General features: G+C 30.8%; 1 long non-coding RNA gene across 3 annotated transcripts; it reads right to left on the bottom strand.

The window, feature by feature from the left end:
- Positions 1 to 2,464: 2,464 nt before the first annotated feature.
- On the bottom strand, positions 2,465 to 14,017 carry LOC139893680 (uncharacterized). 3 transcript variants are annotated; one of them, XR_011774665.1, is made up of 5 exons: positions 13,763 to 14,017; positions 13,432 to 13,528; positions 12,022 to 12,066; positions 3,494 to 3,558; positions 2,465 to 2,965 (listed from the first exon to the last, which is right to left on the bottom strand). It is a non-coding gene; the product is annotated as an uncharacterized lncRNA (long non-coding RNA). The 3 variants fall into 3 exon arrangements; XR_011774664.1 differs by lacking the exon at positions 13,763 to 14,017 and having other exon boundaries at positions 13,432 to 13,752; XR_011774666.1 differs by lacking the exon at positions 13,763 to 14,017 and having other exon boundaries at positions 12,022 to 12,056; positions 13,432 to 13,752.

Genomic DNA, 14,017 nt, shown 5'->3' with positions numbered 1-14,017 from the left:
TGTGGATAACGTAATGAGCTCAAAAATGTGTTTTGCGGCCATGAATTATTAACGAAACGAAACTATATTCAAACACATTTGAATTCAATATGAAATTTTAAAATAGAAACTATTACAGAGTTATGAATTAAGAAATATCAAAAAGTGTCACAAAATAATCGAACCATTAAACCAAGATGTCACTAAACGTGCACTACAAGAAAAATGCTCCTATAGGACCTTTTTCTGGGACCTAGTAAAATATGGTCCTAAATGCTACTTACATAGGACCAGACAATATTTAGGTCCTATTATGAGCTACGCTTTTAGAGTATAGTCCTATTATGAGGTACTCTTTTAGAGTAGGGTCCTATTATGAGATACACTTTTAGAGTAGGTCCCATAATCATATATTTTCATAGGACACTTAAAAAGTAGATCCTAATAGAGGATCTTATAAGACATTTATTTGATAGAGTGTCATTATGAGTTTATGTAATAAGGCACTTAATATGAACATCATATTAAATATATCTTTAGAGGCCAATTATTTCCGAGAGCCTTATTAAACTGTATCATGTTAGGACTTTTGGTACTTATGTCTTATAAATTTATGTTGTTAAGACACATTATATGACGTTCATATGAAATGTACCTTTATAGGACGTTTATTTTTGTGAGTCGTGTCATAGTAGAACATAATAGGACTTAATATGACCGATTAATATTTTTCTGTCTTAATGGTCATATGATTTCATAAGACACTTTAAGTGTGAACCATAAGATAGTACTTTATAAGACATTTAACGGCATAGCGTAGTATTACATGTTAATTTAATTTAATAGAACACCTTATATAAAAGTCATATGAAATAAACTCTAATAGGACATTTATTTTCATAGTCGTATTATAACATAAGCTAACAGGACATATGATATTTATGTTGTATCATTGTAAAATTTTAGGACACTTTAATTATTTAATATTATGGAGGAGTTTTTGGGTTTATAATTATCATATGATTTCATAGGACACTTTATTTGTGAATCATCAAATGGAACTTTATAAGACATTTAACGATTTAGTGTCGCATTATGTGTGAATTTAATAGGACACTTTATAAAAAAAGTCATATGAAATAAACTGTCATAGAACATTTTTTTCATAGTCGTATTATATCATAAGGTAATAGGACATGTGAAATATATGTCGTATCATTATAAATATTAAGGACATTTTGATTCTTTAATGTGACGGATGAGTTGTTTGGGTCCTAAATATCATATGATTTCATAGGACACTTTAATTGTGAATCATTAAACATGATTTTATAATACATTTAACGTTATGATGTAGCATTATGTGTTAATTCAATAGGACTCCTTATATAAAAGTCATATGAAATAAAATATCATAGGACATTTATTTGTCTTAGTCGTATTACATCAGAAGCTAATATGACATGTGATACATATGGACACTTTGATTTATTAATATGACGGATGAGTTTTTTGGGGCCTTAATTAGCATATGATTTCATATGACATTTTAATTGTGAATTATTAAACGAGACTTTATAATACATTTAACGTTTTTGTGTCGCATTGTGTTAATTTAATATGACACCTTTAATAAAAGTCATATTAAATATACTAACAATATGACATTTATATTTCCTAGTCGTATTATATCGAAACTTATTAAGATAATTGATATTTAGGTCATATCAATGTAAGTTTTTAGGAGATGTTGATTGTTTAATACGACGGATGAGTTATTTCTGTCTTAATTATTATAAAAGAAATAAGGAGTTATAAAAATCTAATTCGGTTATCTTATGAAAATTGCATATTAGATGAGTAGATCGAACTACTGATTCTCAAGTGATGCAGTCCTTATAACATTAAATGATATGTTTCCTGTCTGATGCAACAAAACTTGAAGGTCTCAAAACCTTGACTTTTAAGTGCACAATTGATCAATATATAGTTTATTGAGTCAACTAAATTTAAAGTTGAGTATATTTGTTTGTGAAGATTAAACTAACAAAGACTACATGTGAGCCTGCTCATATCAATTCTTTAAGATCTTATATATGGAGTATTATGGGTCATTGTAAATCAAAATTGTCTTTTAACGTGCATTGATATTATCACAGTCAATAAATTCAATAGCATAAGCAATTGGGTCCCACATTCTATGGATACTAGCACATGTTCCCCCCTCTAAACAAAAACCATTTAGAAAAGCTAACCTGTAAAACAAGTAAAAGATTCATAGATTTTAACCTTTCAGATTGTCATCCCTATATGTGGCAACTTCAACCCATTACTTATAAATGGGTTGACTTGGTTCCATATTATAATTGTGTTATTTTTTGTGTTTAAAAGATATATAATTTTGAAAAACGTGACGGGTTGATAATGTATTTAGAATGTCCTGCTGCATGTATTCTCCTACCACATATGTTTAAAATATGTACCAAAAAATAACTACACCATCTTCAAGATTTTACATTGCATTAGGAATTAACAAGTGCAGGAAGTGAATATACAACATAATTCCAATAATTATTTTCCAGCAGCTATGTTGTATCCTGTATACAATTTAAGACATCAAACTCTCCCGTAGTAACGAGTCAACACATGACCGATAAAAAAAATTGAAAATCTTTTTGGTTGTGTATCTCTATAGTTGAAAACAGTTATCCAATTATCAACTACTTGTAACATGTTGCGGAGTTGAATAGTTAATCCTGTATGGCAGTAACATTGATGGAACTTCCTTATATACATATTCTTCGTGGTATTTAAGTTGTTGCATTGTTCATCAAGGATTTAAAATAGATACCGTCAATGGCAACTTTGAGCTATATACCTTGTGTTGATCTGAAACATAAGCAGATTCATTGTAGAAAGAAGGCATTGGTTTTGCTTTAAAAATGAGACTTCTTTGGAATTGATTCATTTCAGTTGCTTGTTTTTCCTATAAATACAACTATACAAGTATTAGTGCACAAGTACGTGCGGTTGTTGCAATTTTATAGTAATGGATATATTTTGATGCTTGAATCGGTTCATACATGTTTGCACCTTGAGCAACATCAATGAAATAATTTGCATTCCTAATTATGAATGCAATCCAAACTCTAAGATAAACTAAAAAATTCATGATATTTTATTATCATGAATGTTGTAGTTCAAAGCCCTGCAACAGGATGTTGCTTAAAGTACTCTTCAACTCCAAAATTCTTCTAGGGGTTTAAACTAATACTAATGTTTTTGAAAATCATCTTTGATGTTGGTGAAGGTTATGAAAAAACACCATTAGTCTAATCGTAGCTGTCTAAAAAGACATATTCAAAAAATATCGATCTTTCAAATTTTCAATACAAAATGTTGCCATTTAGTAGTAAGTTAGACTTAGTAGTAAGTTAGACAGAATAACCACCTCAATAAAAAAAGTCAAAACAGTTGACGTTTATAGACAACAACTTTTACAAAAGAGAATTACCAAGACGGATGTCATTAGTTCAAGAAATTGGGAACTTGAGGATGACAATTCAAATCATTTTGTCACTGCATAATCCTTCAGTGTAAGGCCGGCTGGAAAAATATTGAAAGCTGCCAAAATGGCAGAATGTACTTGCATATTATAACACATACTGTGACAACCCGTAAATTTTCGGCAAAGTTTAAACAAAAATCTTTATATGATTTCATTTAACCTCGACTAATTTCGACGATTCACGAACAATTATTTGTAAATAATTACGCATTAATTTGATATATTAATATTATTATTATTAATATCCTTTTTAAACAAGATATCAATAATTAATATCTTTATTATCAGTATTGTTATTATGAATAAAAAAAATATTGACAAATATTCTTGGAAAAGTAGTAAATCAATTTGTTTATTTTAAAAAAATATATAAAAAAATCTTTAAAATAAAAGATTTTTTAATAAAATAAATAAATAAATAAATAAATTACTTTTTAATTAAAAATTATAATGGAAAACTACTTTTTTTATTTTATTTTGTGCATTATCCCATGACCTAACATTTAATACTTTTGAATTTTAAAATGCCATTAAAAATTAAAATATTTCTTTTTCTTTTAATTATTTTATTCTTTTTACCTAATTTTTTCAAGTATAAATACCCCTCATTTCTCATTCAAACTCACACCAAAATTTCTCTCATTCTCTCTTTGAAGAATTACTACTAGTAAGTATTCTTTTCTTACTTTTTACTTTTACTTTTTACTTTTTACTATTTACTTCGGTTTATTTTTTTTTTTACCGAAACATGTAAATAATGTTATAAATTATATGCAATTAAAATTAAAATAAATAACATGTTATAATTAGTAATATATGTTACTAAAAATTATAAAAGTATTTTTATGAATTAATATATAGGAGTTATAATTAAAATTGAATTAATGAATATATATGTATATACGCACCTAACGTGAAGGTTATAATTAAAGATAGCGTACAAATACTACAAACATCACCGCTACTTGTGGCCTAGGGTGATCCTTGTTACCATTATGGGACGCTTGTGGATCTCGAATGCCAAGACTTAGATTCTGGTCATGAGATCCTGGGCCGCTCGGTAACAATAGATCATTCGAGTGACTTGCATGTTAGCGACGAAGTTTGGGCGAGATTGTACAACATTTTTGTTAAGAATTATAACCCGAACATTCTTAAACTAGAAGCTTACTATAAGTGGAAGTTTTTCATAAATAGTAGGTTTCCAAAAATAGAAACTTTTGAGAAATAGGAACTTTTCTCGAAAACCGTCACTGTCAATATAGTTGCTATATTAATAAACATACTTTATGTCAAGTTAGACATTAACTAATCAAACGTTATACCTCAAGGTTGATATCCAGATCACTTACTTGCTTTACTTTCCTTCTTGCGTGGAAGACTTCAACTGCTATTTAATGTGAGTTCATCTGCTCCCTTTTTATATATTTTTGGGCTGAGAATACATGCGCAACTTTTATAACTGTTTTACACGTATCAACTATTAAACTGTGATATGTTGGGCTATGACCAGCAAGTCCCCAACCGACAAGTATAAACGATAACTTGTACGGGGCAAACTTGAAAGTCTAGTCTAAATATCAGTACCAACTATTAAACTGTGATATGTTGGGCTATGACCAGCAAGTCCCCAACCTACAAGTATAAACGATAACTTGTACGGGGCAAACTTGAAAGTCTAGTCTAAATATCAATACCAACTATTAAACTGTGATATGTTGGGCTATGACCAGCAAGTCCCCAACCGACAAGTATAAACGATAACTTGTACGGGGTAAACTTGAAAGTATAGTATAAATACCAGTACCAACTGTTAAACTATGCTATACCCGGCTATGTCCGACTAAGTCCATACAGTGATATTTTTAATTGCTGCGGCATTCTTAATTATTGGGGATAGGCCTATCGGGAGTAACATCCCCGATACATTTGACTAAGTCTTTGTATTACTTGATAATGAAATTAAACTGACAAGGACAGACACAACTTGTCATGGGGCAAACTTGAACGTTTAGTCTAAATATTACGCTTTGGCATAACTTTTTGATCCTGTGGGAAATCAACTTTACAAACTAAATCTTGTGGTCTAAAACAACGGTTAGTCTAAATATCACGCACTGGCATAACTTTTTGATCCTGCGGGAGATCAACTTGACTGGATCTTGCGAGATCTACTTTACAAACTAAATCTTGTGGTCTAACACTATTACTGAAATCATTATTTATGACAAACCTATGAACTCACTCAATCTCGTGTAGACTTTTTAAGCATGTTTACTCTCAAGTACTTAAATATTGCTTCCGATGTATATCTACTGCTTTGATGATGATTGCTTGCTATGCTTGGAGTCTTCATTACATATCATATCAATTAAAGACATATTTATCTTCCGCTGCAAAACTTAACAAAACGTCTCATGTAGAGTCGTTCTCGTTTATACAACTGTGATTTGATATAATTAGTCACAAATACCCCAGGACCTATTTGGGGGTGTGTCAGATTGGTATCAGAGCAGGTTGTTGTAGAGAACCAGGATTGCATTTTATGTGTGCCTTATACAATTAGGTACCTTAGCAATGTAGGACTACAACTTTCCTTGACCGTAGTGCCTTTACTTGTTGCCTTTAACTGTTAAATGCTACAATTTAGAAACTTTACTTATCTTAGAATGCCGAGCCAACCTAAGAACTCTGCTCACTTTCCTAAGTATTATCCAATTACACCACCGCATTTAAATGCGACACTATGATTTCTGAAATTCTTGACATTCCTATGTCATCTATCATGGTTTTGTGTATTACATATGTATTATATGAAATATTATCCATAATTTTTGAAACTCCTATAATTGTTACTATTCATACTCAAACGTATATAACTCTCTGTTATATCACGTACCTATATGCCTTATACCTTTATGCATCGGTTTGCGAACCAGAAAATGTCATTGGGTTATCACAGTATACGAATTGAAAGTCTTTAATCGAAAGATTATTAGATTACATACTTATCATTTTATAATCTCGACACGTCATACTGCCATTATTGGAGTATAGACAAATCATATCTTATCATATCTATCCCAATAGACATTGTCTACCACTTTTTCTAAATTTCCTCCGTAAATTACGGAAATCTTTTTGCTATAAATACGTATTCAAGGAGACGAATATATTATTCAGTATTAAATACCCATTTCATATCAAACCCTATTCCAAACACATAATATGAATTTCTCGAACTCCTCGAGCTCCAACGGTAGCGTAACTGGAACAAACGAACCAATCAGCCATCATCTTTTCAGGATGAATTGGGGATGGGTTCGTAGCCGACTCAATCAATGGAGGCAAGAAGAAGGTGATCCCTTCCACCAACCGAATTCACCCCTTGGCGAAGAACCTGAAGCGCTTACCGACGAACCAGTCCGAAACACCATTTTCTCTCTTCTTTCCAGGGTATCCCGTCACGAATATATAATATCGAAGATTCTAGATCTTATTCACCCCCTTGTTCCAACCGCCAATCATCCCAGAATAGTAGAAGAAGTCAACGATCTTCGCGCTCGAGTGGTGGCTCTGGAGAATATGGTGCGAATTCTACAAGCATCAGCAACACCAGCAGCATAACCATCACCACCAGTACCATCCACCAACATCACCAACACCATAAGCATCGTAAGCAACATCAGCATCACCACCAACAGCATCAGCTTCATCAACAACAACATTCGCATCCCACGCCTTAACATCACACTCAGTACCTCAAACATCAACATCATATGCCCATAGATACCAAGGAATATTAGTAATAATGAGTTAAGATGTATTGACTCATTCTTCGTGAAGAATTATATATGTATACCTTATATATATGTGATTTGGAACAATAATAAATCTTGTTGTACTAAGCAATTACGTGTGAATCTCAACTAGTATGTACTACTTGGTTAATTCATATCACTAATATGCTATGATGTACACCCTTCGTTAATGACTTAACAATTGTTAATCACTGCTTCAACACAATAAACTCCATTTCATAATAAATCAAGTGTAACGATGAATGTACTGATTCATAACGTCATTAGCGAAATATTTCGCGACAATTATGAAATCTCTAAAGTTTTAGAGATTATTCATTCTCGTTTCAACTGTAAATCAAATGAGTTAATATTATACTAACTCGTTAAATCCATGATTACATCTGAAGGAAAATATATATGTATGTATATTTTCATAAAGACTGTAATTAAAACTCTTTTGTACAAACTGTTAATTGTGAAAATATTTTAACGGGTAGGTAATACCCTAGAAATATTTATATCTCACATTAATATGTTACATTGTACATTCTTCAATTCTGATTCTCGTGAATTGTATTCATTCATATTCTATGATGAATTATCATATCAAACCACCGAAATTATCATTCATTACTTTTTAAATCAATAACGCCTATTCGTTAACCATTAGATCCGTTGACGATTACAATCAACGTTTAATCATTTAAAAATAAAATTTCTTGAAACCATCTCGGATTGATAACCAATGATTCAGATATGGTAGCATTAAATGCAGAGGAAACAGAAGAATTTTCCTCGTCATTGGATCTTAGGAATTCTAAGATATCACCGTATCTTTCGTTATAAATATCCTCTATATTTCTGAAGATATCTTCATAACGATTCTTGACCGCAATTAATTGTCTCCTTGCGATATCTTTATCACATCATAAAGGAAACTGATTTAGTTTCTATATTCTGTAAAATTCAAGTTTAAATTATGAATGATTTGAAGTAGTGTTGGGAATTGAAGCATGGGTTAGTATAATATAATGACGTCAGGCCAACATGATTATATTACAGTAAGTCATGCTAAATTTTTAATGCAAGATGATGATTCATAGACTTTATAATCATCATTTGCCATGTTACACGACTCTTACATTCTACTTAAATCTCTAAACATATCAAGAACATATTTTCTTGATAGTCCTATCTTTCCGGATATTCTGGTAATTTAACAAATCAAATCGTGCTATTACCTTTCCTTTTGCTTTGTATATTATGAACATTCGAAACTTCATACCTACAAATTCTGGACCATTACTCGCTTTACTTAGAGTCGAGAGGAGAATAAAAAGGCAAAGAGCTCCGACATATAAGGGAAAATATAAAGCCCGATAACAACACCGAAATTACAAACCGTGTATATCAATGCGTATAGCAATATAAAGACACGGGAGAACTAAAAACACAATAAATCCTAGAGCATAATAGAAGTAAACAGACTCCTCTGGTGGGAGTTGGAAAAGAAGGAAGATTGTGGCGATAACCAATATAAGGTCAAGAACAAGAACTGGATTGAGCATATTAACAAATCTTTTGGAAGTATGGATTGAGGAAGAAAGTATAGAAGTGGTGAAGATAATGAAACGGAAGAAGCTAATTTATAGCGAAATTACAGACACAACAATCGAGGCAATTCACCGCATTTAATTAAAGAAAATCCTAATTTCCTTAATTACCGGAGAATCAAATCTTATAAAGATTATGAAGATTTCTTTAAAACCCTTAAATTCCGGAAATCAACTTTAGCTATGTCAAAAGTTAAGACGAACATTTAATTTCCTCATTTCAATCTTTTACGATAGCTTCGTTTATACTCTTTCTATAATCGAATTACTTTATCCATATTATTAAATGTCGATAAAACTCTAATTTTCAACTCATATTCATCATTCTTGTTGTAAAGAATGATGATCTCTATCAAATTTCATGACTATGATTTTCATGAACTCTTCTCTGTTTTATCTACCCTAATATTGTGGCATAAACGCTCAAGGTTTAAATAAGCTCACTATTATTCATCACACATTTCATGTATATTGAAATGCTTGTATAACGTCATCATCTCTTTCTGAGGAAAACCTAATCAATGACACTCTTGTTAAATCCTTTAGATAACCTCCGCATTAATAATAAAATGCACTTCGTAGAATTTATGGATCGTAAGATTTAAACGCAAGAAACAAAACAATATCCTATTAGTTGGAATTCACGAAAGGCCCCGAGCATACCTGGGAACGTGAAGACCAAATAAAACGAAAATATCCTCACCTGTTTACAAACAACGCCGACTGATGGCAACAACTAAATTTCGGGACGAAATTTCTATTAACAGGGGGATACTGTGACAACCCGTAAATTTTCGGCAAAGTTTAAACAAAATTCTTTATATGATTTCATTTAACCTCGACTAATTTCGACGATTCACGAACAATTATTTGTAAATAATTACGCATTAATTTGATATATTAATATTATTATTATTAATATCCTTTTTAAACAAGATATCAATAATTAATATCTTTATTATCAGTATTGTTATTATGAATAAAAAAATATTGACAAATATTCTTGGAAAAGTAGTAAATCAATTTGTTTATTTTAAAAAAATATATATAAAAAAATCTTTAAAATAAAAGATTTTTTAATAAAATAAATAAATAAATTACTTTTTAATTAAAAATTATAATGGAAAACTACTTTTATTATTTTATTTTGTGCATTATCCCATGACCTAACATTTAATACTTTTGAATTTTAAAATCCCATTAAAAATTAAAATATTTCTTTTTCTTTTAATTATTTTATTCTTTTTACCTAATTTTTTTAAGTATAAATACCCCTCATTTCTCATTCAAACTCACACCAAAATTTCTCTCATTCTCTCTTTGAAGAATTACTACTAGTAAGTATTCTTTTCTTACTTTTTACTTTTTACTTTTTACTATTTACTTCGGTTTATTATTTTTTTTACCGAAACATGTAAATAATGTTATAAATTATATGCAATTAAAATTAAAATAAATAACATGTTATAATTAGTAATATATGTTACTAAAAATTATAAAAGTATTTTTATGAATTAATATATAGGAGTTATAATTAAAATCGAATTAATGAATATATATGTATATACGCACCTAACGTGAAGGTTATAATTAAAGATAGCGTACAAGTACTACAAACATCACCGCTACTTGTGGCCTAGGGTGATCCTTGTTACCATTATGGGACGCTTGTGGATCTCGAATGCCAAGACTTAGATTCTGGTCAAGAAATCCTGGGCCGCTCGGTAACAATAGATCATTCGAGTGACTTGCATGTTAGCGACGAAGTTTGGGCGAGATTGTACAACATTTTTGTTAAGAATTATAACCCGAACATTCTTAAACTAGAAGCTTACTATAAGTGAAAGTTTTTCATAAATAGTAGGTTTCCAAAAATAGAAACTTTTGAAAAATAGGAACTTTTCTCGAAAACCGTCACTGTCAATATAGTTGCTATATTAATAAACATACTTTATGTCAAGTTAGACATTAACTAATCAAACGTTATACCTCAAGGTTGATATCCAGATCACTTACTTGCTTTACTTTCCTTCTTGCGTGGAATACTTCAACTGCTATTTAATGTGAGTTCATCTGCTCCCTTTTTATATATTTTTGGGCTGAGAATACATGCGCAACTTTTATAACTGTTTTACACGTATCAACTATTAAACTGTGATATGTTGGGCTATGACCAGCAAGTCCCCAACCGACAAGTATAAACGATAACTTGTACGGGGCAAACTTGAAAGTCTAGTCTAAATATCAGTACCAACTATTAAACTGTGATATGTTGGGCTATGACCAGCAAGTCCCCAACCGACAAGTATAAACGATAACTTGTACGGGGTAAACTTGAAAGTCTAGTCTAAATAACAGTACCAACTGTTAAACTATGCTATACCCGGCTATGTCCGACTAAGTCCCTACAGTGATATTTTTAATTGCTGCGTCATTCTTAATTATTGGGGATAGGCCTATCGGGAGTAACGTCCCCGATACATTTGACTAAGTCTTTGTATTACTTGATAATGAAATTAAACTGACAAGGACAGACACAACTTGTCATGGGGCAAACTTGAACGTTTAGTCTAAATATCACGCTTTGGCATAACTTTTTGATTCTGTGGGAGATCAACTTTACAAACTAAATCTTGTGGTCTAAAACAACGGTTAGTCTAAATATCACGCACTGGCATAACTTTTTGATCCTGCGGGAGATCAACTTGACTGGATCTTGCGAGATCTACTTTACAAACTAAATCTTGTGGTCTAACACTATTACTGAAATCATTATTTATGACAAACCTATGAACTCACTCAACCTCGTGTTGACTTTTTAAGCATGTTTACTCTCAGGTACTTAAATATTGCTTCCGATGTATATCTACTGCTTTGATGATGATTGCTTGCTATGCTTGGAGTCTTCATTACATATCATATCAATTAAAGACATATTTATCTTCCGCTGCAAAACTTAACAAAACGTCTCATGTAGAGTCGTTCTCGTTTATACAACTGTGATTTGATATAATTAGTCACAAATACCCCATGCCCTATTTGGGGATGTGTCACATACCTTAAGAAATCAATTTGCACATCCCCATTATAGTACTTGCACGCCCTCACCGAAGAAAAAAAAATATATATATATATAATCAGAATCCAGATTGAAAACAACATATAACTAAATAGAAATATATGATAAATTGATCTAGAAGACAAACTGAGGAAATAAAACAACACTGTAAGTAAGTGAAACATTTCTAAACAACATAACAATATAAGTAACTGATACATTTGTAACAAGTTACCTATTTACACTTCCACGACTTTCAATCATTATAGAATGAAACACAGACACACAATGGGAATCACATTAGAAAACAAAAACTAAAGAAAGAAAAATCCAGTTTACTTGCATATTGTCTTTAATTATATGGTACCATAAGCCAATTGTGCTAGAAAGCCATTTATGGTACAATAGAACATTTTCTAATGACCTATCAGAGATACTACCAACTAATTATTTATCATTAGTTTTATTATGTTCTCTTTTACAGAGTATTATTTATCATCTAGGCAATCAATCCATTGAGAGAAATCCATCGAAGGGCAGTATGCACAACAGTGAAATATATTAGTTAAACAAAACATGTACAAATATTTGCATTTAAAGTTCATAACGGTTAAATTATAATCTTTTATAACATATATATTAAATATAAATATATCAGTGATACCGTGCTCTAATCTTCCTTATATAATAGAGATAGTTTACAATCACATAACAAGAAACAAAAATAAAAACAACATCATGGACATAAATATCATCATTGATCATTGATGGGAATAATTTGTTAGTAACATATACATGTAAAATGTTTACATTAGTAACAAACATGATAATGATAGGCCTGGTCATAGCCACGATCAGGAGTCAACAAAAGTCAGCCCTAAAGTCAACGAAGCAAGTTCAGAAGTGATTCAAGGCAGACCAAGAAGAGAAACGAAATTACCAGCTAAGATGAAGGATTACAAGTTAGTTGATAACAGAAGAAACAGGGCAGTTTAGCTGTTGAGATTAGTTGTTAATTGTACACGTGGCAAAATCTGCCCAATTAGTTTGTTAGCATTGTACGGCTGAGATTCAATAGTCATTGTATAATTACTGTATCTGAACATTGTAAACTCATCCAATTAATAACAAAATTCAGTTTTCTCTTCTAATTTCTCTCTGGAGTTTACCCAACTCGAATTAGGGTTTATCAGATAACTACTACACACGGTAGTGTCTTAAAAAACAGCCATATTCGTATAACATAAAATTAAATTAAAACATGTATACAGATTAAATGAATTGGCTAAGCTAGCATTTTGCCCTTCTCACGTATGATATGATAACACAATGAAAAAAATATATAAAGAGATGGATAAAGGGAGCTGTAAAATGCAAAGTATATTGATATCATATATTTGTAACAGTCACCTTTCTTTTGCAGCAAACATTGAGTATTGAACCACAAACAACAAATTAGCTTTATTGGTATAGCCTTTACCCTTCTTGAGGGGTAAAGACGCAGAATCTGCAGAAAAAGAAACGCAACAATCAAATGGTCCCCAAAAATATAAAATCACACCAAGACATAAACACAAACAAAAAAAATTGGTCTGTAAAACAAACCTATATATGTGTCAATACGAAATACACAAAAACTAATACATAACTACAATAAAGTTTGAAAAGGGGAACATTGCAATCAAAAGAATAAGTTCCTACATTTATTTATTTAAATAATATAAAAAAGAATCTTGCAGACCTTATTAGTCATGTTGATTGTTCGAGGTAAATCAACTGTAATGAAATGAATTAGAAACCCTAATCCTAATTTATAAAAGGGCGAAAATAAAATAATGAGTTTGAATCGTAATTGAAAACCCTGAATGATGATTGGAAGTACGTAAGTTAAATTTTAAGCAATAAAACATTAAAAGATTTATGAGACTCTTGAAGGATGCAAAAATTTGGTTATGGCGATTCAATTATTGATTTAAGAAATTCTAGGGATGAATAA

Source organism: Rutidosis leptorrhynchoides, chromosome 2, assembly GCF_046630445.1.
Source record: "Rutidosis leptorrhynchoides isolate AG116_Rl617_1_P2 chromosome 2, CSIRO_AGI_Rlap_v1, whole genome shotgun sequence".
Taxonomy (NCBI): Eukaryota; Viridiplantae; Streptophyta; class Magnoliopsida; order Asterales; family Asteraceae; genus Rutidosis; species Rutidosis leptorrhynchoides.
This window is presented reverse-complemented; position numbering and strand designations above follow the sequence as displayed.